This window comes from Carassius auratus, chromosome 44 (assembly GCF_003368295.1).
Source record: "Carassius auratus strain Wakin chromosome 44, ASM336829v1, whole genome shotgun sequence".
Lineage (NCBI taxonomy): Eukaryota > Metazoa > Chordata > Actinopteri > Cypriniformes > Cyprinidae > Carassius > Carassius auratus.
The window spans coordinates 6,032,169-6,044,375 of NC_039286.1; positions in this window are offsets into that span (position 1 = coordinate 6,032,169).

The window sequence follows — 12,207 nt, forward strand, 5'->3', positions numbered from 1 at the left end:
TTATGTCACATAAACATGGCCATTGTTTAATTTGTTTACATTATTAACTTCATACTAAAGTACTTTAGCATGCATAAAGTAATTCAGTCAAGCATTAAATCTTGTGATCAAACGTATTAATAGATAAAATATTTGTAATTTCTTTAGAAATACGCACCTTTCACTGTTAGTCAGAGAATAGTTTGCAGTCTGTATAGACCCACGGCCAAAAGAGAGCGGAAACAGCGATAGAGTATGAAAAAAAATAATAAAAAAATAAATTGGTTTCAGAGACAAATCCACACTGTACTTGTGTCAGAAAGTCAAACAAAATCAACACGCGCAAGCACATTTAACCGTCTCCTCGAAAGTCCCTTCACATGTAATGTGATAGGCTAATATCCTGTTTACTGGGCTGTCTATGAGGAGGAGGCGGTGCTGAACCTCATATCATTGGTTTTTGGCTCGAGTTTGGGTTCCAAGTGTGTGTGTTTTTTTTAAAGCAAAGTTTAGTTGAGTAACGTTAGCCAGTCTGGAGACTAGTCTATAGAAGGCTTGTGAATTGTTTTGAATTAATGCAGCATTCAGAATGACGTGATAAAACAACTTTGGACATGGTGAGGTTATGGGTTATTTGTATAAGCTAATACATAGCTTTGGTTATGAAGCCGAACATGTTTTGTGCATGTGACGAGTGAAGATGTCATGATTTGACTCACTGTACACGCATAAGCAGAGCGGAAGCAGCACACAAACAGAGCAAAAAGTGCAGGAAAGCAGAGCGGAAGTGCCACACGCAGAAACCAGCACATAGGCTTATGCCTGCTTTAAAACCCCCACACTCGAAGTGTTTTCCACTTCAGAATGTGTGGGCTTGACTGGAAGGAAGTGCACAAGATGTTCCAGGTCTTAAAGGGATAGTTCACCCAAAAATGAAAATTTGATGTTATGCTTACCCCCAAAGCATCCAAGCAAGTGCGCAGAGGTGGGTAGAGTACCCCAAAACTTTACTCAAGTAAAATTAAAAGTACTCAGTGGAAGTTTTACTCAAGTAAAAGTACAAGTATCTGGACAAAATTGTACTCCAGTATTAAAGTAGAAGACAATACAGAAGAATGGTTAAAGGGAGGGGACAGAAAACATGCAATGGCACAGGTCAAACATGTTCAACAACAACAATTAAAAGGAAACCCAGCTGAACACCCAAAAAAAAAAAAAAAACTGGCAAAGGGATTCAATTTAGAGTTTATTAAGAGGCAAATATTGCACACATTGATAATTATTTATGCCTAATTAGATTAATTAATGAGAAAAGCATGTAATTATTAAGATTAAAAATATATGACCGTCAAAATTCCTACTTAATTCCTACTTAATGATTCATATAATGACATATTGTAAATACAACTTATCCACCACCTGGTAAGAACATCACTAAACAGCTTAATTTTTTGGCATGATTTCTGAATGCTTGAGACTACAAAATAAAATAGTCATAATAAAGTTATAGCTAGGTAACTATCTAATTTGTAAATGATATAGTTATAATAGTTGTTTTTTTTTTTAACTTTTTTATGTTATCAAAGTTCTATTTTGACCCCTTTAGGAAGGAAGTGCACAAGATGTTCCAGGTCTTAAAGGGATAGTTCACCCAAAAATGAAAATTGTATGTTATGCTTACCCCCAAAGCATTCAAGCAAGGGCGCAGAGGTGGGAAGAGTACCCAAAAACTTTACTCAAGTAAAATTAAAAGTACTAGTCTGAATAGTTACTTGAGTAAGAGTAAAAAAGTATTGGATAAAAAACTACTCGAGTTGTTAGTTACTAGTTACACTGGATCATATACTGAATTATCAGAGGTGTGAAAAGTACTCGAAAATTTTACTCAAGTAAAAGTACAAGTACTTGGAAGTGGAAGTTTTACTCAATTAAAATACAGGTATCTGGTCAAAATCATACTTATAGTAAAAAAAGTACAACTTTAAATTGTACTCAAGTATTAAATAAGTAGAAGTACTTTTTTCTGACAGACAATACAGAAGAATGGTTAAAGGGAGGGAACAGAAAAAATGCAATGGCACAGGTCAAACATGTTTATTTAGTTCAACAACAATTAAAATGAAACCCAGCTGAACACCAATAAAAAAATAAAAAAAAACAGGCAAAGGGATTACATTTAGAGTTTATTAAGAGGCATTTAGAGTTTTTTTTTCTTAGCAAATATTGATAAATAATAATTTATGCCTAATTAGATTAATTAATGAGAAAACATGTAATTATTAAGATTAAAAAGTAAAAATATTTGACTATCCTTATTCCTATAATGATTCATAAAATGATAAATTGTAAATACAACTTATCCACCACCTGGTAAGAACATCGCTAAACATGAATTACAATTAATTTAGCATATAATGTTTATTTAAACACTTTTTTGGAGATTTGTAACATTTATTAATAAAAATTTTAAAAATCCCACAAAAAAATTAATTGTATTTAAATTCTCATCACTGATTTTATTTGCACTCAATTTTGTGCATTCAGCTAATATATATAACATAGCTAATGGCTCTATTAAAACAGAACAAATAATGAATAACGTTTTTGGGTGGGAAAATGCACCTTTGCTACCTCAATATGCTTCCTCAGATTTGATGGTGAACTTTTGAAGCCAGACATTTACCTGATGAAAGTCATAACTGAAGTTGAAATGTGTGTGTTTGATGCATGAAAACAATGATCATTAGTTCTCATGTCAGACACACACGTTTGAGCTTCTGTTTACCATGTTTAATGTGCATAAGATAAAATAAAAATATAATGTACTTTTCAAGATGAAATAAAGCTGTAAGGAGTAAAAAGTACAGCTTTTTTCTTCAGAAATGTAATCAAGTAAAAGTACAAGTAGTCAGTTTAAATTGTAATTGAGTAAAGTACAAATCCCCCAAAATAATACTTAAGTAAAGTAATCAAGTACAATTTCTCAAGTATTTTACACCTCTGCTGAATATCTATAGTCTATTTTTATTTAGATCTATAGATAAAATGTATGTAATGTATGTGTGTGTATAATCATTCCAATATGTTGATCTAATATCAATGATGTTCTTTTAAGCTTTCCAGTCATCAAATGATCCTAAATAAAATGGCACAGGTTCCAAAAAATATTAAGCAGCAAAATAGTTTCCAGCACTGGTAATAAATCAATCTATTAGAATTATTTTTTTGAAGGATCATATGAGTAACAGCTGCTGAAAATTATGATTTGCATCACTGAAATAAATTATATTTTAAAGTATGCATTTACACAGAGAAGAGTGAAAACTCCTCACATGACCACTAAGTTACCGAACATCTGAACATGATGAACCAAATGCACATTGATCGATCTTCTTCTGTCTGTTCTGCAAAATGTAAGAAAATGTATATTTCTGCAAGCGTAAATATTTTGAAATATCAATATTAATTGTGTCTAGGCAAAGACCTAGAACAAAGGTAACGCAGGATTAGAGGGTATTTATTTCATACTCTATGACAGCTTATTTAATGTAAAAATAATATTTTATTTAATGTATATGCAAGGGATTCATGCACTCATTATTTCTGAGGTGGGGCGGGGGTTTGTCATGTGACACACAGCAGCCACAACAGCATTGAATTTATTATTATTATTATTATTATTATTATTATTATTATTTCTTTTAATTTTTATTAGAAACATTCCCAGACGTATGAACTATATCAAGAAATATCTCAATTCTCACCTTATAGATTATGTTTGATAATATGCGATGGTCAAAGCCCACACAAAATGTAACTTTTTGTTATTCAATACATTTGAAGTCATTCAATACATTTCTAAGTAATTCATTATATTCTATTTTTGTTTTGTTAGTGCATGTTAATCAAGTTCCAACGAAAGCATCTGACTGTTTGTGCAAAGAAGTTCACAGGGTTAAAATATGCGCTGGTCAAAGTAGCCTAATAATGTAATCTATTAACCATGCATAAAAACCTTAAGTAACAGATATGGGCACCAGATATAACACCCATCTGCACTTGAGGTATTCAGTGAGCGAGCGAGTGAAGGAAGCCCTGGCATTTCAGCGATGACTCATCTGAACACCTTTGATTGGCCATTGCATTCAAAACCTCTACAGAATCGTATGTGATTGGTTATAATGCGCTATGCTACATAATGATGTAGCATAAGTTATAGGCCTACCAGTTACAGGGCTACCTGTCGAACCATGGACAGCACACACAGTGTTCATCTAATAAAGATCTTCCTCGCTAGCAAACAATAGCCTTTGCAGATCTGCTTTCAATTCAGTGCAGATCAAACGCCACGTCTTCACCGAATCGTCGCTCTTGCTGTTCTTAAACGTTCTGTTGACTCTGAGTGAGAACCGCTTCAGACAGATCAGTGCATGCCGCAGGGACCTGAACGAATCATTCAAAGTGTTTCACGAACCAATCCCTGGTTTTCCCACTGGTTTGATCAAGCCTTTGAACAGAATTGACTCAAGCTGGCAGTGGCAGGCCCTGACATGTGCAGCTGACTAGGGGCACTTTCTTCTCCTCCTCAAAGATCACTGAAGACCAGAAGAGCTTTTCTTCTAATTTAGGTGAGCAGTAGGCTTATCTCACTAAATGGAAGCAAGCTGATTATAGTCAGCCTTCTCTAGTTATTTAATTTATTAAAAGCCTACTTATTTAAGTTAAGTGCTTAAATTATAAATAGGCAATTATTAAATTATTTAGTCAATTTGTATTGTTGTTTTTGTATATATTTTTGCAATGAAAGCATATCATCCAGGTTCCAGAAATAATCACTGAGGGTACTTCAGAAATTAGCATTAGTCTTAATGCACATTTTCACATATTTGTCCCATCTGTTGCTATGAATATCACTTTGTCAATCACTGCCAATTTCAAAGTACTAAAAAGCTTTCACTCTTTGTTTAGTGAATGTATAATGTATTACAACATACATTGCCCCCCCCCCCCCCAGCCAAATCATCTTTTGAGCCAGTGCCCCAGACTGCCCCCCCCCCATTTTAAATGCTCTAGACACACTCCTGCATGTAAGATGTAGGTGACTTGGTTTCTTCAGTAGAACAAAAACAAAGATTTTTAATTCAAACCGTTGCAGTCTGTCAGTCATATAATTGAAGCGAATGAGCATCACGGCTTTGAATGACAAAAAACATACACAAAAACAAATGAAACCCTGAGGCTCGTCATGGTACAGTGACATGTAAAGAGAATAAATACTGTTCAGTTTCTTGCACAGACCGATCGTTTCGTGTCTATACACATCAATGCATCGTCAAGTGCCACAGGGTTTTATTTGGTTTTGTTTGTGTATGTTTTTATATGACACTCTCTGCCAGAATATTTTTGTGAGTTTGCCTCTCTGTGCTCTCTCTCTCTTACCCTCCCTTTCTCTCTCCATTATGCTTTTCCATCCTTCCCTCTGTGTTCTCTCTCTCTCTACTCTCTGCATTATTACCTCTCTCTATCTCAAAGCTACACGCTTGCACACATAGGTATATTACTTCTTAAGTTTCAAATAGTAAAATATGGTTGGGGCTTGTCCAACCCCGTTTATTGAGTTCGATCTGTCCTTTTGTCTAGAGTTGAGTTATCCTTTGCCTGATGTGCTCCTAATATGGCCAGAACCTCCTGCCCACATTCCCATTTTATATAACACACAGATGTAATCTACATCCCATGGGCTCTAGAGGTAGCAGGAAGGAAAGCCCTTTGTTTGCTAGATATTCCAATAAGATGAAGTGTACAACTCTCATTGGATAAAACACTAGATCACCCCTTGGAATGCAACTATATAATGTATAAATGTAATAATAAACTTTGTAGAAGTTTGTGAACAGACAGTCGCTTCATGTTCATAATTCTTTCGATGGGCCCATGCAAGGACTGAGAATAGTTGAAAGACATCGAAATAAAGAGCTAATATTATTTTAACACTATACCTTTAAGGGCACTGCGCTTTGGCTTTGTCAAGGGTTAGGTCACCCAGAAATGAAAATTAGTCCTTAAATTACTGACTATCAAGGCATCCTAGGTGTGTATGACTTTCTTCTTTCAGAAGAAAGAAAAATGGATGCCCCGGGGGTAAGCATATAAACATAAAATTCTAGAATTTTAACGCACACTAAATCTGAAATACCGCTGCAGATCAGTACAGTGTGTAGTTGTTCTCATATCACCGTTAGCCTTTTACGTGCTTTTGTTTACATGAACTTTAAATAAATAAACTTTATAAATGTCAGGTACAGATAACTTTTAGTTAAATAATCTAGGAGTAACAAAACCAGGACTTGGGGCCTTTCAAATATTGTTGTAGAAAAAAGGGGTCCTCCATGGAGTCAAAAAAAAAAGAAACCAGCTCCCAAACCTGTTAACATGGTTGGTGAAAAATCTGCTTATGCTGTGCTTACTGTAACTACTGTGCAACAGTTTTCACAAAAACTTTTTTTTTTGCCAAAGTGACAACGAATAGCCTACATGCACAAAGGTTATCCCACACTAAATGTAACTTTTTGTTATTCAATACATTTGAAGTCATTCAATACATTTCTAAGTAATTCATTATATTGTGATTTGTTTTGATAACAGCAGCACTCAAACTGCGTGAACTGCCCAAGTTAGTGCATGTTAATCAAGTTCCAACGAAAACATCTCACTGTTTGTGCAAAGAAGTTCACAGGGTTAAAACTTTAGAGAGAAATTTAGCTTTAGTGGGAACTGACACATTCTTAGAGAAAGGGAAGCTGTGGTCAGGCTACATAAATGTACTCACTATGCAAACCCTATCCTAAAACCCAGTAAAAAAGGTTTTGTGAATGTAGTAATTTTTTGCCAATACATTGTTTACAGTAAACGAAATAAATCCATTTTGAAAAATGATATTTTATCAATATGTTATGCTATATGCTATGTGCTCAGAGTACACCAGGACTAAAAAAAACAACAACAAAAAAACAAAAACAAAGAAAAGACATGAATGAACATGAATAGGCAATAACAATAAATCATCAATACATTTTTAGGTTTCAGGATTTTTTATACCAAACTTTCTATGAAGATGATTCTCAAGTGTTATGAAAGATATGACAGAATGATTTGATATACCAGCATTTTGCTATATGCAACATATGTGTAAAATGTCTATAAATTGGTATTCCCATTAAATACAATGCATCTATACACTGTATCTAATTTGCATATTAATGTGTTCATTGGTCAACATGTTGTAAAAAGAAGTCTAATAATGGGAGTAATAATTGGCAAGATTTTCATATTAACTTATATTTCATAGGAATATTGAAATATTGGGGGAGGCATGGCCTAATGTTTAGATGGCTGACCACTACTTCTGTTGTTAGTTTACGGTGTGTGTGTGTGTGTGTGTGTGTGTTCACTACTGTGCGTGTGTGTACTTAATGCAGAACACAAATTCTGAATGTGGGTTACCATATACTCGGTCACTCATCACATCACTTTCACTCTTGTTTTATAATTTATTTCCCTATATCTTTGTTGTGTCTCTCAAAATGTGCAATAAACATGCTTTTAGTCCTGCTGACCTCTACAGTGGACATGTATGAAATCGATGTACTGTTTCATAACAAAGTCACATTTTGTTAAAAAAACCTGTAACATTTTCCTGAGATGTTTATTTATGACAAATAGTTTACATTTTTTTAAAGAACCAAGAAAAAGGAGTGTTCAGGGTGAAACTTACAAACATTTGGTATCACTGGAAGAAAGCCCTGAATGTGCTCCGTACAGGACATCAGAGGAAATGCAAGTTTTCAATGAAATTCACTAAAATATAATGTCCCAAACAGAGCACAAAAGTCTATTTCTAGGTCTCAAGAGACTATACACTTTTAACAAAAATGGTTCTAAACAGTACGAGGAAAGGATAATTCGGCTTGTAACAATAACAACCCTTTTTAGGGCTAAATAGAATTTTTTATAGGGTTCCATAAATAACCATGCTTTGAAAATGCTTTACATTCTAAAAAACGTGGGTTGAGACCGCTGCGTAGGACTTTGGGTTGGTTTAACCCATGGTTTAACCCAAGTTTGGGTTTCGAGCAGGCCTGGGTTGAGAACGCGGACGTGAAGGAGAGCACGCACGTCACGTTAAGATTGTACGTCTCCAGTGCGAGAAGCTGCCATTTTCTGCATTGAGAGTTAAAGACACAGAAGCTGTTTGTATGAGAGTCACAGACTGTGTGAGGAGGAGGAGGTGTTCCTCTGAAGAGAGGGACAGACGGTTTAAGGAGAGTAAACTGAGAATTCTATCAAGTTATCTTTATTTTTACGAAGACTAAAATAATGTTTGTTTTTGTAGATAACTTCATTCTTATGAGACGGATGTGAGTTTTTTTTTGTTGTTTTTTTTTTGTTTTTTGTTTCTGTTGTGTCCTGCCTATTTAATTCACTTTCTGATGCGACAACAGTGTGATTATGTTCATATTTTGTTTAAACCATTGATGTCCCTCTTTGCAGAACTCAAACTAACTGGAGTTAAGGGAACAGAGGAGGTGGTTTTCTCAGCTTCTTTGGAAGAGAGGGAAATATCATTTAAGGCAAGTAAACTTCATAATTCCATGTTATCAGTTATCAGTTGTAGTTTTTTTTTTTTTACTAAGAGTAAAATAATGTTTGTTTCTTTGTTTTTGTAGCTGTTAAAAGCCATGGACATGAGAGATCATCATTCTTTTGAGATTTTATGCAAGTTATTTTTAGAAAATAAAGGTTTCTGTTGTCTTCTGCCGGTTTACTTCACATTGTGATGCTTCAACAGTTTGATTACGTGCACATTTCATTAAAACCATTGATGTCTGTGTTGATTGCAGAACTCAAACCAACTTTGGAGTTGTCTTGTCTGATTTGGAGAGTCATCATTCTTGGTCTTCCTTCTTAAAGGTAAAGTTCACAAAAATCATTTACTTGCCCTCATGTCATTCCAAACCTATTAGTCTTTTGTCTGTCTTTACAACACACATGAATATATTTTGAATTTTCTCATGATTTTGTTAATCCATTTATAGTCTAGATAATCAGTATTTTCAAGCCTCACAAATACAGAGTTATTGTAGAAGTAATTCATTCCTATATTTATATATCAATAAATCTTAAATAATATGATGGCAAACATGTATGTTCAAAATAAAATACTGGTCTCCCAGAATAGCAATGGAGGACTCAAATTAAGAGAATATTAAATATATTTATTTGTTTTCCAAAAATGAGTTTGTGTGGGTCTGGAACAACATGTGGAGAGTAAATTATGACCATTTTCATTATTTGGTGAATTAACCCTTAGAAGAGCAGCCCTCCACATACATGAACATTTGTGAGGTATGTGAATGTCATGTCTGTTTTAATGTTTAAGTAAAGAAGCTTCGGTAAGCAATATATTTATTCAAACAATATCACATGCCCTCACACTAGTGATGCCATTATAGCATTCTGGAGCACTGTGGTGGACCGAGACATTAAACAACCACACAAAGTGTTGAAACTTTAACGCCGATTTAGGGCTGAAAACGATTCCTCGAGTAACTCGATTACAAAAAAATTATCAAGGTAAATTCCTCTGCCTTGCAACGCGTTTACGTCACCCACAAAGCGGAAGGAGACACAAGCGCTGAGTCCGAAGTCGCATACTGCAAGGAGTCAGCAGTGTTTTGATTTGAGGGCGCGGGCAAACGTAAAGAGAACATCGTGGCGTGTGTCCATTGCAAGATAGAGCTGGCATACCACAACTAGGGCCGCAATGCAGAAAACGCGGAGGGAATCGCGGAATCCAGTCATAAAAACGTAATTTACAGTTTAACGCAGAATGGCACGGAATTTGCCAAATTTTGAATGAATTAATCAACAATAGGTCATTGCACTTACATCAAATCACGATATGGACTAATAGCTGTAAATATTAAGCCGGAACAGAATATTTAAATATGAATCCTGCATGTTCTGCATGTCTGTTGCTAGTGAATGGAGCAGAAGCCGTCTTCCTTTATCACAAACACTGAAGCGTGCGTGACGCTCGTGGGGATTTCAGCGTCTGCTGTCTCACTAAATAAGGACGTGAATACATGAACAACATCTCCAGAACTGCTCTGACAGTCACTTCATGAGCATTTGACCGTTTGATTTTAGTAAAACTAGCGTCACATCACATACACAGAGCTGTAAAGGTACGTCAACATAAAAGTCCTGTTTCAAACATTATTATTATTATTATTTTTTTTTTAAGGTTGAATCACACCAAATTTCTTCCATGTTTTATTTTTAATAGTAAATCCCTTTTGTTTACCAAAAAGTTAAGTTTGCTTAATTTTCAATAATTAAAAGATAAATTAAATGTTTTATGTGTTTAATGTGCATCTCAGAAAATGCTTTTATTTAAAACCCCAACTGAATGGCACTTAAATGCACTTAATTCATCTGTCAACTTTATTGTCATTGTTAACAGTACAAGTACAGACAGAGAAACAATGGGTAATAATTAAATGTTTATTTTTTATGTATGCATTGCATTCTATGCATTTAAAAATATATTTTTTTTTCTAAAAAAGGAAACTTGGTTGTTCATTTTAAGAGACCCAGGAGTCTTATTTTCTCTTGCATAATTAGTATTGGACTTTAAAAACACATTTTATCCGATTAATCGATGGAATTTGTGGTAGAATACTTTGTTACTAAAATATTTGATAGCTACAGCCCTACACAGATTATTTACCCCTCCTTACGGATGTGAATACACCTCTTATCTGAAAATGTAAGTGCATCACTTGTAAAAACAATGTTAAATGGTTGTTCTGTGTTTAGTAGAAGTTCACTCTCTGTCATTCATACACATGCTCACATTCTTTCACACACATGTCTGTTAAATTTTTATCAGTGTTAATGTTGTGGTTTATTTGTGTACTGTTATGCTAGAGTAGTTGGTTAAGAACCTAACTAATTGTACATTTATTGTATTATAGTGATTTCATATATTTTTATACAATATATAAAACTGAACAGTCCAATTTGATCTCAAGTTATATTCATCAAATGTTCAATGCTTTATGAACTCTGTAGCTGTTAATGCCTTTCTGCATTTCTTCTAACATGTTACTTTTTGACACTTCTCTTGTTTTTAGTAAATATTTTCCTTTTGATAATAATTATTTGTGTGTAAAAGTGATTTTTAAAATGAACAAGATGTTGTCATTTTCCGCGGAGAGGTAGGTTTCTCCGGTAACTGCTGCAAAGCGGTGCTTAGCTCACAAACGCTGCCTTTTCAAGCACATGCGAAATGAAATCGAACATTTTCTGAATACAGTTGTTTTCCTTCTGAAATACAGAGATTAAAAAACGCCCGTTCTGGTTTTTGAATCCCTGCAATGTAGTAATTTTAAACCATAAAAAATCAGCCCAGCAGGTTTGGTTAAACATGATAACACAACTAGTTGGGTTAAAATAACCCAGCATTGGGTTCGTCCCTTTTTGACCCAGAGCTGGGTTGCCAAAATAACCCAAATTGGGTTGTTTTCAACCCAGCAGTTTTTAATGTGTATATGACCTTAATGGTGTTATAAATAACCTTTTAAATGAGAGTTATTTCATTAATTAGTATATTAACAAAGTTTTGTAATTATTAATATTATTTGTATAATTTAAAAATAGTTTTTTTTTTTAATTCTCTATCTGCCTGGTATTACAATATCCTGCAGTTTTTAGGATTTTACATAAAAACAACAACAACAACGGTACTTTTGTTTTTATTGAATGTTTTTGCAAAAATGACAGTGCTCTAACAACAGTTATTAGCAGAATACATTAATAAATGACAGTTGACACTGAACATAGACAAATACTTAAAATAAAACCAAATAGAAACTGAAAATAGTGAAATGAAGACCAAGTTTCAGAGAAATTCTGTATTTTCATAATCCTCTATGATGTAAGTCCATCATTATGTGTATTTTGGTGTGATTGAGTGGCTGTTTCTCTGCAGATGACGAGGTTGTAGCATGTGACATCATCTGAAATACACAATTGAATTCCATTTGTTTTTGTAAAAAAAAAAAAAAAAGGACCAAAACTTTTATATTTTTGTTATTTACTTAGTGGTGAAGTGGAGAGAAGTATGCTTAACTGGACAGGGTCACACTGGTCACTACATTCTAA